Source organism: Lissotriton helveticus, chromosome 5_1, assembly GCF_964261635.1.
Source record: "Lissotriton helveticus chromosome 5_1, aLisHel1.1, whole genome shotgun sequence".
NCBI classification, from domain to species: domain Eukaryota; kingdom Metazoa; phylum Chordata; class Amphibia; order Caudata; family Salamandridae; genus Lissotriton; species Lissotriton helveticus.
The window spans coordinates 2,068,673,753-2,068,689,518 of record NC_136065.1 but is presented as its reverse complement, the minus strand read 5'-3'; positions in this window follow the sequence as shown (position 1 = coordinate 2,068,689,518).

The window sequence follows — 15,766 nt, the reverse complement described above, 5'->3', positions numbered from 1 at the left end:
CATGCAAACCCCAGCCCTGACCCTACCCCAGCACTCACTGTCACCCCGCTAATATCCCTGACCCCAACCACAGCGCTACCACCAGGGCTTTAAGTGAGATTTAAAAAAAAACTGGGAGTACCTGAAAAGGGTGGGGCCCAGGGCCGGCGCTAGGCATGGGCAGCATGGGCGGCTGCCCAGGGCCCCGAGCTCAGCCCATCAACAGGGGGCCTCGCAAAAGTGTTAACTCACCACATCTTAGGCTTCGCGCCTGTGGTGAGCACTGCGTGTCCCAGGGAAGGGCTGCCTCTCCTCTGGGCTTCACAGGCTTGTGTAGGAATAGCGGAAGAGGCCCCCCTCCCCTGTGCCTTGCAGCCCTTGGCAATGGCTGTTAACCCCCAGGGAGGGGGCCCCTTTCCCCCTGGGCCTTGCAGCCCCACGTGTCGCGCGAGGCCCTTCTGAATTTTGGTTTGACCTGTGATTAAGGATGCTGTCCACTTCCCATGCCAGTGACAATTAGCACGCATTTTGGGGCCTGACAGTTTTAACATTTATAAAGACAAGCAACTCTCACTCTTTCAGATGCTGATGAGCTGCGAAAGAGATGCTTGTCAGTGGCTGAAAAGAAGGCGTTGTAGCACACGAGGGGGGCATGCACCATTAAGGATCAGGCGCACCTTCCGTAATTTAAATGCAAATAGCTTTCAATGTGTAAATGAAACCCGTTTTCTTCTGCTCTTTTTATATAGCGCAAACTTGACCCAAAGGTATTGGAGTGCTTTACGTGAGCACCAGTTACAAAACATGGACATATTCCTTTTTTTAGGCACAGTGTGATTAAGTGACTTGCGAGAATCACAGGATGAGACACCGTCAAAAATCAGCAGCCCTGACGTAACACATCTTCTCCCACCTCTACCTCTCCGGGGAGTCCTCTTTTAATGTCTATTTCTCACATGAAAGCTGTTTCAAAGTGCTGCCCTGCTGTCAAATCAGTGGACGGGGCACAGTGCCAAAATTATTTGCCCAGAATCAAACAGTTGGTTAAATCAGTAGAGTCAGGACTGCAGTGCACTCCTACTTGGAGCAAACCCTTTATATTTTCCACTGTACTGCATTTAGGTGACATACCCCCAGATGCATCAAGAACCCATTTTGCTATTCCTTAATAGCGAAAAATAACGATTCGCTATTAAGGAATAGCAAAATGCAATGCATGAAGATATCACTAAAAAAATTGCGATTTCTTAAAATTCCTTAATTGCAACTCGCAAATTGCGAATCGCAATTAAGGAATACCTCCCCATTCATTCCTATGGGCCTAAAGGCCCATAGGAATGAATGAGAAGACATTCTCAATTTGTGAATCGCAATTAGCGAATCGCAAAATGAGAATGCGATTTCAAGGGTGCAGGGGTGTCCAAAGGACACCCTGTTGCACCCCTGAAATTAATCTGTGCACATATGTTGCGCACACGCATGCCCCTAGGGCATGCATGTGCGCAACATGAAACTTTGAAAAATGCACTTTAGTGCATTTTTCAAAGTTTTTGCAAATTACCATGAAGTTGTACTTCATCGTAATTTGCGTGCCCTATTAGCGAAATCGCTATTTTTTTAAATTTAATGCATTGCATTTAAGGAATCTCAATTTGAGATTCCTTAAATGCAAGTAATCGCAATTTAGCGAATTCTCAATTTGCGATTTTTGCATTTGGGATGATGCATCCCAAATGCAAACATACCGGTCGCAAAGGGGCAGATTCTGGGAATCTGCCCCTTTGCGACCAGATTTTCCTTTGATGAATCTGGGCCTATACCATGGGTTGTATGAAGTTACAAAGCATACTTTTACAACGCATGCCTTTACAACACATTTTTCACATCACAACATCCTTTACAACGCATTCCATTACATCGCATGACACGACATCGCATTTTAAGAAACTACATTTACAATGCATTCCATTACATCGCATACTACCTTTACAACGCATACCATTACAACACATACCACTACATTACATTTATGGTAAGTATTGGATAGTATAGGGGTAAAAATTACTATTCTAACTCCAGGTAGTGCAACAGTAGGGTAAGTGTTGGGTAGTGTAGGGGTAAAAATTACTATTCTAACTCCAGGGGCTGAAACAGTAGGGGAAGTGTTGGATAGTGTAAGGGTACTATGCGTTGTAATGGTATGCGTTGTAATGATATGCATTGTAATGACATGCGTTGTAATGACATGCGTTGTAGTGTCATGCATTGTAGTGTCATGCAATGTAATGGTTACTATATGTGTTGTGTTTTAAACTTAACATAATTCTGGTGAGTAAAGAGCCTACACACAAAAAAGATTGTCCTATGTCTCTTAGCATGTGCCTGTGGGATACTGATGAGAGGGTTTATGTTAAAACAAATTACGAAGTATTAATGTCATCCTAAGGTAGCACAATAATGGCACGGAAAGATAAGGGGGCCTTTTGAAATTTGCAATTATATCCATGGTGCGAGAGGTTTTCTCTTGTGTCATTTTATTTTTTGAATGATCCCGCCCCTCATTACCTCACAGTATCTCCCCCCTTTATGAGGCAGAACTGGAAATTGTATCATGGAGTTATCTCGAAACAATAGGTTAACGAGGAGTAAATAATATACATCTTTGTGAGACCTGCACCTAGCTTTTCCATCCAATGTGACAAATTTAATCCATTTAATACAGATTTAAAATATATGGACTTATTTAATTTGTATATTTATCTTTTTGCCCATGTTGTTACTGATATCGACGTTCGGTCTCTTCAGGGATGCCAAATAAGATCAATAGTCCCGCGATGTAACTTTCAAAGCTCCTCCACTAGGGCGGAGGAGCGTTGCCCCACTGCTTTCTCGCAGTGCGAAAAGCAGAAACACAAAATGCAAAAACTACCATTTTATGTTTCTGCTACGCGCACTGCGAGAAAGCAGAAGTGTTTGGTTGGGGGCGGGCGGGTCTGCTTTAGGACAGGGGAGGAGTGCCTTGCCCACTGCTAAGGGCCCTGACTGTTTGGTCTGCCCTCCAGTCATGCACACGCTGGCCTTTCTCCATGTAGGCACCAGTGCACCCTACATGGAGAAAATAGCCTCCCCATAGGCGCCTGGCTGGTCGGCTGACATTGCAGTATTGTGATTGGTTTAGGGAAGGGAGGCTGCCTGCTTCCTGTTCCTGCTAGAGGCAGGAAAGAAGGAAAGCAGGTCAGGAGCAGAGATGACGCAAGACCTGGGAAGGTAAGTTTATTTTATTTTTAAACTACTCCCCCCCCCCCGCGCGCGCGAACCCCCGCGAGACCTTGGCTGCAACTGGATTTTACATGCAAATTAGAGGGGCCTCACAACTTTCCTTTCGCCCAGGGCCCCAGAAGTTCTAGGACCGGCCCTGGTGGGGCCTATATAATTAAGGGCGCAGCTTAAACATATTCATTACAATTCTTGTAGAGTGCCACCCTGCACACACATTTGCTTAGAATCACAATTGCAACGACCACATGTGACTGTTGCTCTGAGCGCTTTGCAGAGAGGCCAAGCATTGGATGACCACGTGTTCTGAACAGCTTTTTATGCCTCTGACAGGCAATGGAAAAACACGCTCTGCATCCAGCCGCAACTCAATTGCGCCCCTTTATAAACACCTGGATGACACTCAATACACATTTTTGCGCTAGACAAGAGTAATATGTGCTGAGAAAAAAAAAATAACACAACATCCTGGAAAAAGTAAACATGCATATTGAATGCAAGTTTAAGTAAAGCATATGGAATATAACTAGGAACAGCATGGGTTACCTTCATGTTTTTAACACTGATCGTTCAGAAAGCGATCAGTGCTTTTTCATGAGAAGTTAAGGACATATTGATAGGGCCCGAAAGCAACCTGTTTCAATGTCATTTTAAATTACTACCGGGTCTGAGCCCCGAAGGGACCCAGCCCACTTGAAGCCCTGCCTACCACTAACCCTACTCTTAGCCCAGAGCTCATTTAGTCAGTGGCAGCCGCTATTTACCAAGGGTGGCGGGCCAGCTGAAGGAGGAAGGGGGTTGAGGGGTGTAAATTAAAACAAGAAATAACTTTAAAAAAACAACACTTATCTTCAGGCCGGCCGCCACCTCTCAGTCCGCTCCCCGCAGCCTCTCGCTGAAGCAGGAACCAGGAAGTCCCTTAGCCTTTCAGCGTTGTGATTGGTCTGAGTGGCGTGGTTTGGCGCTCAAATGAAGAATGCGGGCCTGGCCATGTTCTGCACCCAGGATGTAATGCTGGGTGCAGAACATGCAAAGTGCGCATGACTGTTATGGTTGGCCCGAGAGGGCCGGCCAAACAGTTATGCACACTTTAGAGTAGAGCTATCACTCCTCCTCCTGGCCCCGGCCCTGCAGTCCAGCCCTGTCCACACCAGGAAACAGAAAACTAAAATGATAATAACGCTGTTTTTTTAATTTATTTATTTTATTTATTTGAGGTTTTATAGAGTGAAAACGTGACCCGTTGGGTTCTCAGAGCGTTTTACAGGGATAACACATTGTGTACAGGTTAGGCAAGGGCAACACACATGGATAGGGTTAAGGGAATAGGGATAAGAGAAATGACTACATTAGGACAAAGACCAGGGTTATATACAATAATACAATACAATAATCATCAGAGTGACATGTCAGCGATATAAAGAAAACAACAGCAATTATATATGAGGGGAAATATGACAGCGAAAGGCAGAGAGAACCAGAAAAACATTTGAAGGAGTAAGAAATCGGTACAAGGAAAGGGCAACCAGGCAGAACAGGAAATTATGCATAGGAAGAAAAGCAATGACACAAGGCGTTATGCGCAACAAAAGAGAGTTATTGGAGGAATTTGCTCATTAGGAAGGCTTTAGCTTTCTTTTTAAAAATTGACAGAGAAGGTATTCTGATGGATGATGGTAGCGAGTTCCTGATTCTTGGTGCAGCCCCAGAGAAGGCACAGTTATAAGTTTTTTCCTTACGGAAGCGGGGTAGCTGGAGCAGACGGTCTCTAGCGGACCGGGAGTTTCTGAATACCCCAGATACCACGATTTTCTGGGCAATATATGCCAGTGAGTTTGTGTATAGTGCTTTGTGAGTGATACTGGCCAGTTTGAGCTGGATTCTGGCTTCAAAAGGAAGCCAATTCAAGGCCTCCAGATGTGGTGCGATGTGGTCTAATTTTTTAGAGTCTGATAAGATTGTAGCTGCTGCCTAGAGGCAAGCTTTTAGAGGGGCCATGGAAGTCTTTGGTAGGCCAGATAGGGTAGAGCAGCCGTATTCAATTCTGGAGATAAATAACGCCTGAACTGCAGTTTTTAGGTTCTCATCTTCAAGGAAGGGTTTTAGTTTTCTCAAATAGCTCAGGTGGACCCTGGCAGGTTTGCCATCGAGTTGATGTGTTCATGCATATTCAGGTTGCTGTCCAAGGTTATACCAAGAGATTTGGCAGAATCCATATGGTCAGTGTGCAGTTAAGTGCTGTGATCAAGTTCGTCCATTCCAGGATGTCATTGGTGTTTTTAGGGGAGGAGATGAGAAGGAACTCCGTTTTTTGGGCACTCAGTTTGAACTGGTTGTTGGCGAGCCATTGAACAGTCAGTTTCAGGGCGTCATTCAGATAGGTAGTCTCCTCTAGAGACGAGATTTTGATGTAGATCTAAGTATTATCAGCGTACATATGGAAGGAGATGTTGGCAGTGCGGAGTATTTCATCTAACGGTACAAGGTGGAGATTTAAGAGGGTAGAGGAGAGAGTAGAGCCTTGATGGCTACAGATTGTTTTCGGGGAAGGAGCAGATAGGTTACTGTTGACTAAGAATCTCTGGGAGCGATTCCGGAGGAAGGAACCAAACCATTTGATGACAATACCTCCTAGACCCATCCTGTGTTCAAGGCGTTCAAATAGTTTCTCGTGGTTTATTTATTTATAAAGTTTTATATAGCACGAACAAATTCCAGAAGGATATCAGAGCGCTTTACAATAGGATGGAGGGGAGCACAAAATGCAATATCGAAACATCAAATGGGAAAAGGAAAGAAATACAATAATCATATGTAAGCGGGTAACGAAGGGGGGTAATAATTAGCAGTAAAACAGTGCTTAATCAAATGGAGTTTCTATGAAAGCAGGAGTAATGTCACCGAGCAAGTGTGCCGATCTCTCTTAAGGTAAGAATTTTCTCATTAGGAATCTTTTATCTTCAAATTTGCACACCGTCGGCGAGGAGAGACTGCGTACATCCGGGGGAAGGGAGTTACATATCTTTGGGGCAGCACCAGAGAAGGCTCGGTAACAAGATATCTTTTTGCAGAGGATGAGTGGTTTCAGGAGGAAAGTAGTGGCACTTCTTGATGCTCTCTCGCCACAAGATAGTTCAAGTTTTTGCGCCAGGTACCTGGGGGTATTGAAATGAAGGGCTTTGTGAGTCAAAATGGCGCTCTTTAACTGAATTCGTGCTTCGTAAGGTAGCCATTTGAGACATTTCAGAACTGGGGAAATGTGCTCATTTCTTTTGGAGCCTGTAACCAGTCTAGCCGCGGTGTTCAGTGAGGCCCTTAGTGGAGACAGGGCGTATTTGGGAAGGCCACAGAGGGTAGCACTGCCATAATCTAGCCTTGGCAAGACAAGCGCTTGGACCACCTGCTTCAAATCATTTTGTGGCAGGAAGGGTTTAATAATTCTGAGAGTCCTCATCAAGTGGTTTACTCCCTTACATATGTTGCTGATATGATTTTTCATATTCAAGTGCTTGTCCATGGTGGCTCTGAGAGACTTGGCTGAGTCTATGGTGCTCGGAGTGCAGTTGATAGCAGTGAGGTGCGTCAAACAGAGGTCTAACTTAGTGATGGGATTCGGGGGGAGATGAGCAGGAATTCCGTTTTGGAGGTGTTGAGCAGGAGATGATTATCAGTTAACCAGTTTTGAGTAGACGTTAGGCTATTGTTGAGTGAGAAGATGTTTACCGGGGATGAGATTTTCAAATAGAGTTGTGTGTTGTCAGCATTCATGTGGAAGAGAATGTTTGTGGAGGTTAGTGAGTTAGCTAGAGGTTCCAAGAAGAGGTTGAAGAGGAAAGGAGAAAGAGCGGACCCTTGGGGGACCCCCATGAGTACTGCAGAGGGCTTGGAGAGAGAGTGGTTTGCCTTGACTCTTTGTGATCTATGGTGAAGGAAGGATGAGAACCATTGTAGCACCTGATCCGAAAAACCCATTCTGTTTTGCAGGATGGATAGGAGGTTGTCATGCTTAACCATGACGAATGCTGGGGAAAGGTCAAGGAGGATCAGGAGGCAGGATTTGTTTTGGTCAAGCATTTTTAAAATGTCATCCATAACGTGTGTGAGGGTCGATTCCGTTTAAATCCGAAAACCGGATTGATGTTGGTTTAGGAGTTGGTACTTCTCTATGTGAGCACAAAGTTGGTATTGTACACATTTTTCTAGGAGTTTCGCTAGTGTGGGGATGTTTGAGATGGGGCGGAAGTTGTTGAGATCAGATTTGTCAACATTGTTTTTTTTTGTATAGGTGAAAAAGGAGCTGCTTTTAGGCAGTCGGGGATCATGCCTTGAAATAGGGAAGCATTTACAATCCTTGTCCAAGTAGGGATGATTGCATTCTTGAGTTCTTTGAAGATGACCGGAGGCAACGGGTCACTAAAGTGGTTGGAAGGGTAGATATTCTGAAGAATCTTGTGGATGTCAATTTCACTAAGTGAGGTAAAGGTGCCCCATGACACATTGTTCTTGGTGTTCGTGATGGTCGAGTTGCACTTATCAAAGATGTCCAGGGGTGAAGCGGCACTAGAGGAAGGCAATAGTGCCTTAGAGGCGAGGTCAGTAGAGATGAGTCTTGATTTCTTGGTGAGTGGAGTAGTGTGGCTCACTGGTTAGAGGCAGCAGGCCTGAGAGCAGAAGTCAGCCCGGGACCAGGGTTCAATTCCCGACGCGGCAGGGTCGTGGACCTTGGTCAGCGGACTTGATAATTCTCGCTTCGGTGCTTACTCTAATCAGGGGTTCCACTCGGCAACTCTGGGCATTAGCTTGCCTAATCTCCACAACGGCCCCACCAATTCCGGGGATGCCTGGCTCCACCTTGGGGACTCCCAGCAAGGGACCATCCCACAGGGAAAGCCAGGACGGGTTCCCCAGAGTTATACAGCGCCGGGACGCCCCGTTGCTGGGGCAGCTGTGCGCTTTACAAGTATACTACATTTACATTTACAGCATCACATTTTTCGCTGGAAGGTGGGTTGCCACCCGGGTCAGGGAGGTTTGGACCTATAACTGATTGATGTTTGACCAATTCAAAAAGCTTCTTGGGGCAGTTTGCTGCTTGGTCTAGTTGGAGTCTGAAATAGTCAGCCATAGCGATCTTGATCTGTTTGTTGTAGAGGCTCCTGACATCTCTAAGGAGTTTTAGTTGGTCCTAGGATGGATTGGATCGCCATGAGCGTTGAGCTGCCCTAAGGTTGCGGCATTCCATGTTTACGTTGTCATTATACCATGGTTTGGATATTTTTGTTGAGACATTTTTACGTTGGAGTGGAGCAATGTCATCCATGATGTTGGCGATGGTCAAATTGTAAGCGTCAGTAAGTGATTGCACCTCAACCAAGTTGGCTTGGGAGGAGAGGGCAGATTTACAGTGGGCAGCGAGATTGACAGGGTTTATTGATCTGAGGTCCCTTTTCCATATCTTTGTTGTCGAAGGTTGAGGCTTCCTTATAACCACCTCCCCGTTAATATAAATAAGGATGATGTGGTGGTCAGACCAGTCACACTGGGATATGGAGTCTAAGGTGATGGTCTACCCTTTCAAGATAATGAGGTCTAGAGTTTCTCCTTTAATATGAGTTGGTTGGTCACAGTGCTGAGTCAAATCTTGATCAGTTAGGAATGATTTAAGGCAAGATACCGCGGGGTCATTGGGGTTAGACCAATGCAGGTTGAAATCACCTAGGATGATTTGGGACACGGCTGAGTCGTAATTGCGAGAGACGATTTCCATTAGTTGCTCAATGAAGGGGAGATTGTCTCCCGGGGGATGGTAAAAGGTGTGTAGTTTGCAAATCGGTAGGTTCTTACTTGAGACGCTGAGGCAAAGTTATTCACAGGAGGAAGGGGTAGAGTACTCCAAGTGAGAGAGCGATAATGTGTTCCTGTGAATACAGGCTAGCCCCTACAAATTCAGAGCTCTGTCTAGTCAGATTATATCATGAGTGGGAGGTACTAGAAGGTCTAAGATAGGAGTGGAAGTAGGATTTAGCCACGTTTTGGTAAGGATGATAATGTCTAAATAATTGTGTTGGATGAGGTCGAAGATATCTGAGGCGTGTTTGCTGGCTGATCTGCAGTTTAGTAGAACACATTTGAGACACAGTGGGTTAGGGGGGAAGGAGCCTGGGTGACATTCACCCTGGTGAGATTGTCAGTATTGCTACTTCTCAGATTGCGGGGAGGTTCTCTGTTCGGGTTGGAAAAAATGGAGTGTATTTGCCTTGGCAGGGTCAAGTAAGGTTCGGACCAGGTAGAGCAGGAGTTTTGATAGCCGGTGGGTTTCACTTCTTCTAGGGTTGGGGGGGGAGTTTGGACAGGGAACAGATTTTGAAATGGGGGGGACTGACGACTGACCCATGTGCTGACATTCCCAAGTGGAGGCCCTGGGCCAGTTTGCAGAGGTGAGAAAAGAGCTGATCAGGGGGAAAAGATTATTTGAGAGGGCTTTCAGGTCATGTAGCTCAGAAGTGAGAAGGTGCAGCTGTAGAGATATAAAATCTAGGCGCGCCTCCAAGTCTGAGTGTTGGGCAATGGGTAGAGAGTGTGGCGGAGAGGCTAGCGGTTTCGGGAGGCCTCGGTGTAAGCCTGTGGTTGACTGTGCCGAATGCCGAAGATAGATCCAGTAGGATCAATAGACAGGTTTTGCCTTGGTTAAGAGCTTGGAGAGTGCCATCTACAATGTGAAGAATAGTGGTTTCACTGCCATGCCCAGGTTTGAAAGCAGATTGGAATTCGGCAAGCAAGTTGAATTTAATGATATGTTGGCTTAGTTGAAGCTGCACACATTTCTCCAGCACTTTCGCAAGAAGAGGAATATTGGAAATTGATCTGAAGCTGTCTGGAATTGCTGGATTCTGAGTGGGCTGTTTTAGGATGTGGATGACCGGTTTTCAGGCAGTCAGGTATGGACCCTTGAAGAAGGGAGGCGATGATAATTGCAGTCCAAATGGGAATGATGAATGGGGAGGTTGCTGCCATACAGTTTGGAGGGGAGAGGGTCGTTGAAAAGGGTATTCGATTTTAAGGAGGATAGAATTTTCGAAATGGAGTGGTCATCATATAGTTCGAAGATAGACCAGTGAGCTTGATTTTTGGGTGTTTTACTGGTGGGGGGAGAGGAGAGATGGGTCTCGGTAATAGGATGTGGGAAGTTAGAGGCGGAAATAAGTTTGTTTCCCAGAGAGTTAATTTTGGTTGTAAAGAAGGAGGAGAACTCCTCACAGGATATTAGGGATTTTGTAATTTGTTTGGATGATTTAGCTAGTTTGTTTGATTGGTGTTTGACTATTTCAAAGAGCTTGCGGGGTCTGTTCTTGGCGTTTTGAAGTTATGATCTGAGGAATTCTTTTTGGGATTTGAGGATGTTCCTGTTGTAGTATTTCTGGACTGACGGAGAAGTTTAAGTTGGGAGGATGAGGGGTGCTGTCTCCAGTTTCTTTCTGTAAGTCGGAGAGCTCTCCTTTCGTTATTGAGGGGTCTGCTGAACCAGCAGTTTTTGTCTTTGATTTGGGACCTTTTGAGCTTTAACAGGGCCAGATCATCAATTATGATGGACATGGTCGAGTTGTAGTGCTCTGTGAGGTCATTGACCGTAGATAGGTTTGGGGGGAGGGTGTAGGTCATTCTTGCAGTGAGCAGTCAGCTTCTCAAGGTCGAGGCTCTTAGTGACTCTGAGCCAGCGTTCGGTTTCACAGGTTGCCCTGGCCTTTTCATGCGGTAGTCAGGTATTAGGAAGGTGATGGCATGGTGGTCTGACCATTCGCATCGATCTATTGAATTAAGCCTGACTGCCGATGCCTTAGCAATGATCCAATCTAGGGTGGAGCCTTTCATGTGGGTTGGAAGTGTGCAGGCTTGAGTGATTGATTGGTCATCGAGGAAGACTTTGACGGCGTTGACCTGGGAGTCATTGGGGTCATTCTAGTGCAGATTAAAGTCACAGAGGAAATTGTTATTGGAGTGGGGGGAAACCTTAGCAGTAATGATTTCCATGAGGAGGTCAATTAATGTGTTGTTCTTGCCTGGGGGGTGGTAGAAGATGTGCAGTTTGCATAACTGAGTAGTGTTATTACAAATGGAGAGAGCAAGATATTCACAGGAGTCCGTGGGGTCTGCATGGAGTTCTGTGACAAGGAGGTCTGAGCAGTAGATGCATGCAATGCCTCCCCCTTCTTTATTTGCTTATCAAGCCTAACAATATTGTAATTTGGTGGGACCAGTAAAATAAGGTAAGGAGATGAAGATTCATTGAGCCAAAACTCAGTTAGGATAGCTACATCAGTTTTATGTCTCAGGATGTGGGCGGCGATGTCGGAGGCATGCTTTGTTGCTGAACAGCAGTTAAGTAGGAGGCCAGAGAGTGGAGCATCGGGACAAGTGTTGTAAGAAGGGAAGGATAGGGGTACTTGTGTTAAGTTTTTGCTGTTTACTCCTCTCTTACGGAACAATGATGATCTATTGGTGTTGATTGAGAAAGTGGGAATCAAGTAATTCACTTTCTTGTCAGGAGGATGGGGGCGTCGGGGGAGGTCTTATAGGATGAGAGGAGGGCTAGAGTTTCCTCCTCCGAGAGGTAGTTGTGATGTTTACGAGGGCGACGGTGTCTGCTGGCCAGCGGCATGGGTTGGAGGGAAGGCATGTTGAGCAGGGGAGGGACTGTGTTACGGGAGGGCTTGAGGGTGGCGATAGAGTGGTCATTGTGGAGAAGGACGTTCTTCAAATCTAATAATGATTTCTGGATTCTCTGAACTATGTTGGATGCTCTGGTGTTCAGAGTTTCAAAGCACAAAGGGGAAGGTTGTACTTGTGGACAGGGGACCTAAGGGTCAGGACAGATTAGGGTGGCATGAGCGGGAAGCCAGGCGGGGGAGCTCGACCACACTAAGGCTTGGCTACTGGGAGGAGGGGAGAGAGGAGGGCTAGGCAAGCTCAGTGGGGTGGTTACAGGACTGTTGAGGTGAAAGTTAGGTGAGGTGAGTGTTAGTTACTAAGCGAGAGGGCGAGGAGCGAGGATAGGAAGGGGGAAGCAATTATCCTTAATACAATTATAATTTTAGTTTTCCTTTAATTACTGCTCGCAGAGCAGTGGGGCAACGCTCCTTCACCTTAGAGAGCCCGTGCATTCAGTCCCCAACTGAATCTCTCTTCAAACACCAGAATACTCACTCATCCTAACCTAACCCTACACCCATTCTGTAGCATTAAGCAGCATGGCCACCTGGAAAGCATTTAAAATAACATTGTTGTACTTTCAAGATGGCTGCCACGCTGCATGATTCACACAACCTGATGCAATATGGTGGCCATCTTGAAAGTATACAAAATACACTTTCAAGATGACCGCTACTACTGACTTTGACAAGGCCTTTAGATTGTGTAAGTAGTGGCAAAGCCGTAAGCTGCAGTCAAAAAGCACTTTATACCAGGGCTTGTTTCAACTGTGTTCCTTTTGCTATTACACTAGACCTGGGGTGGAAATAGCAAAACATGTATTTGTAAAGTGTGCATTTACCCAAGGGCATCTTGGTGCTGAATAACAGATATTTTTTGTAAACCCAACTCAATGGTACTGAAAATCAAAATAAATCTCTTCTCCCTCTCCCCCCCTACAAATTTGCCTAATGCAGTGAGAGGCTCTTCTATTTCCAGACTGACATGGACAGACAAGGGTCCTCAAAAGGGTGAGGTCCGAACCGCACACTACTTGACTGAAAAACAAAGACAGAAAGGTCAAGTTAAAAATTAACATAGAGGACTTCATATACAGTTCTACTTAAGAATTATTCCACACCGGAGAGCAAGAGACAAACAAATCAGTTGCACTCTCCCAGCTACAACAGTTACACACAATAGCAACTGATAATCTTGAAAAGTGAAAAAAGGAGTCCCACTCTATTTGAGGATATATGTTTACAACCTCTGCGATATCCAAAGATATTGGATTAGGTACCTCACTCACATGCTTCATCATTGGCGCCCATCCACACCATGGTAAGATGATACCACCAGGGCGGACTCGACCATAGGTAGAATGGGAGTTCTTGTATAAAGTAAAACTGGACAAGCAGTGATCCAGAAGAGTTGTTAAAAATACCTTCAATTATGCCAAAAGATTTTTCTTTATTAATAGGGTACTTGGGGTACGGATAAAATAAAAAGTAGTGTGAGGTTTCATTGAATATAATCATTCAATTGTACCCCCTGTGTCAACATGTTTCGGCCCACTCCAAGAGCCTAATCAAGTCTGGGGTCTTCGTTAGGGCTTAACTCTGAATGTGCTTTAATGAACACAGGAGTACGTTTAAATGTAAAGAACCGATTACCAAGCTAATGCGCCATTTATGTACAGTTTGTCCTACAGAGGACAATTTCGCATGGACGGTGATTTAAAAATTGCCATCTTCAGCTATCGAGAAACAGTTAATTAAACTTGAATAAAGATGGACATATAGACTCTCCAGTACCACAAAAGGATTGAACAAAGAAATCCCTTGGACTTCACTTTCATAAATGTGGCACATGACTCAATAAGGAGCCCCACACCAATCTCTAAAAATAACACATATCTTTATATATGTTTAGGCATCAGAATCAATACAATCAGGTAGTACATTTTCAAGAGAAATAGTTTTGCATTTAAAAAGTCAACAGTGCATTTTTCAGAAGCTGCAATGTTATCCTATGGGAGGAAAAGCAAGTACCGCATTCAGGTCCAGTACAGCGACTTATGTGACCAATCTCCTAGACTTAACGTGAGTATGGGTCAAGGTCCAAGACAGCACCAGCAGGCCACCTCCAGCAGCAATAGGGTGGCCAGGTGCAGTGGTGCTAAACAGCATTGGGTGCCCAAAGTTAGTCGATGGGGATCAGTCTGTATGAAAAGAGGCTGTAGGTTTTGACTAGGAAGCCAGTCAGGCTGAACCAACAGGTGGGCTCAGACCTCATAGTGCTCGAGGACGGGAGACACATTTGACCTCTTCTCCAGGGGCGACAGGGGTAGAAGTGTCCTTAGGCATAGGTCCTTGTCACTGGAAGCAGTCGTGGTAGATGGGGCCTGCAAATAGAGAATGCAGGTGCGTCAAGAAGTCCACTGCGGGGAGACCCCAGGTGGGATTATAGTCTGGAGAGTCTAGAGATCAGGTTGGCACCATTGGCCCACTTCAGCTCGGGCTAGGCGGCTTGTTGCAGTGGTGCTTCCAGGTGTTGGGTTTTCATGGTTTTGGAGCCTCACAGCTAAGCCTTTGATAGCTGCAAGATGCAGTGGAACAGCTCTGCTATCCCATGAGAGTTCCTGTGTCTTTGGAGACCTGCTAGCTGTCCTGCCAGGCTTTGGAGGATCAGCAGCGAGCAGGGCGAGACGACTTTGGCGCAACTGTGTGAGAAAGGCAGATGGAAGATAGCAGCAAGATGTGGGGAGACAAGGGCATAAGTGTCCAAGAGAGATGCAACAGGGGAAAGTGGTGTAACTGGAAGAACAGGAGGGAATGCTTGAGACAATCTGAAGACTACCGCCTCTTCTACAGACCTTCTATTGTTTAATTCACTCAAATTTTCAAAATTTACAGTATTTTTTAATTCGAATTATTCACACCAAGCACCTGTACACCATCTCCAGTGATTAGTACGCTTTACAAAATAACATAACTTTGTTGTGACTGATTTATGTGATACTGGTTAAACGCACTGGCTAAGCCAATAGGCTCACACAAATGCACCAAAATACTTGTTGGGTGGTACTATGGTAAGCACATGATTTTACTTCCCCTGTTTAAGCCTCACCATTAATTATGAAGACCATGCCCCTTGGAAAAGATTCCTTGTTACACATCTTATGGCATGCCCTTTTTAGAGATGCCTCACTTTTATCATCCCACTTAAATCCTTGTCAGCCAATGTAACTTTCCATCATAGGCCCCAGCAGGGAATAACCCCAATGGAGTTTACCACCACTCTAGGCCGCAAGTCCTTTCTCCATGGCCCTGGCCGGGCACAGCTTCCAGCTTCCTTCATCGCTTGCACTACAGTGGAGTCTTGATTGTGTGCTGCTAAAGTGGTCTCTGTTTTTGGTTTTAAGGTTTAATTCCTCGGTCCCTCTGATTAAGGATTTTTAGTACAATGCAGGGACACCTTTACAATTCAGACATTTTGGCTAACGTTCACTTTTAATCCGGGGTCATAATGTGGGCCCCTGCAACCTCCACGGTGCAGGGAGAACCCAACCCTACAGGGGACCCCTATTCAACCCAAGACCAATGAATATCTGTGAGATATGGGAGACTCAGGGGTCCTCTTCACATTCTGCAGGGGGGGCCCTATCATTTCCCGTTACACCATTGTTTCAATCCTGGCGAGACTCCAGGCAAAAGTGTATGTCTCTAGATAAGTCGTAGCAAGGAGGGTCCGTGTTGGGTACTGTTCCAAAGTGGTCCTCCAAACTCAGGCAGCAAAAAAGGCTCTGTTATCATTCCCTCAGGAT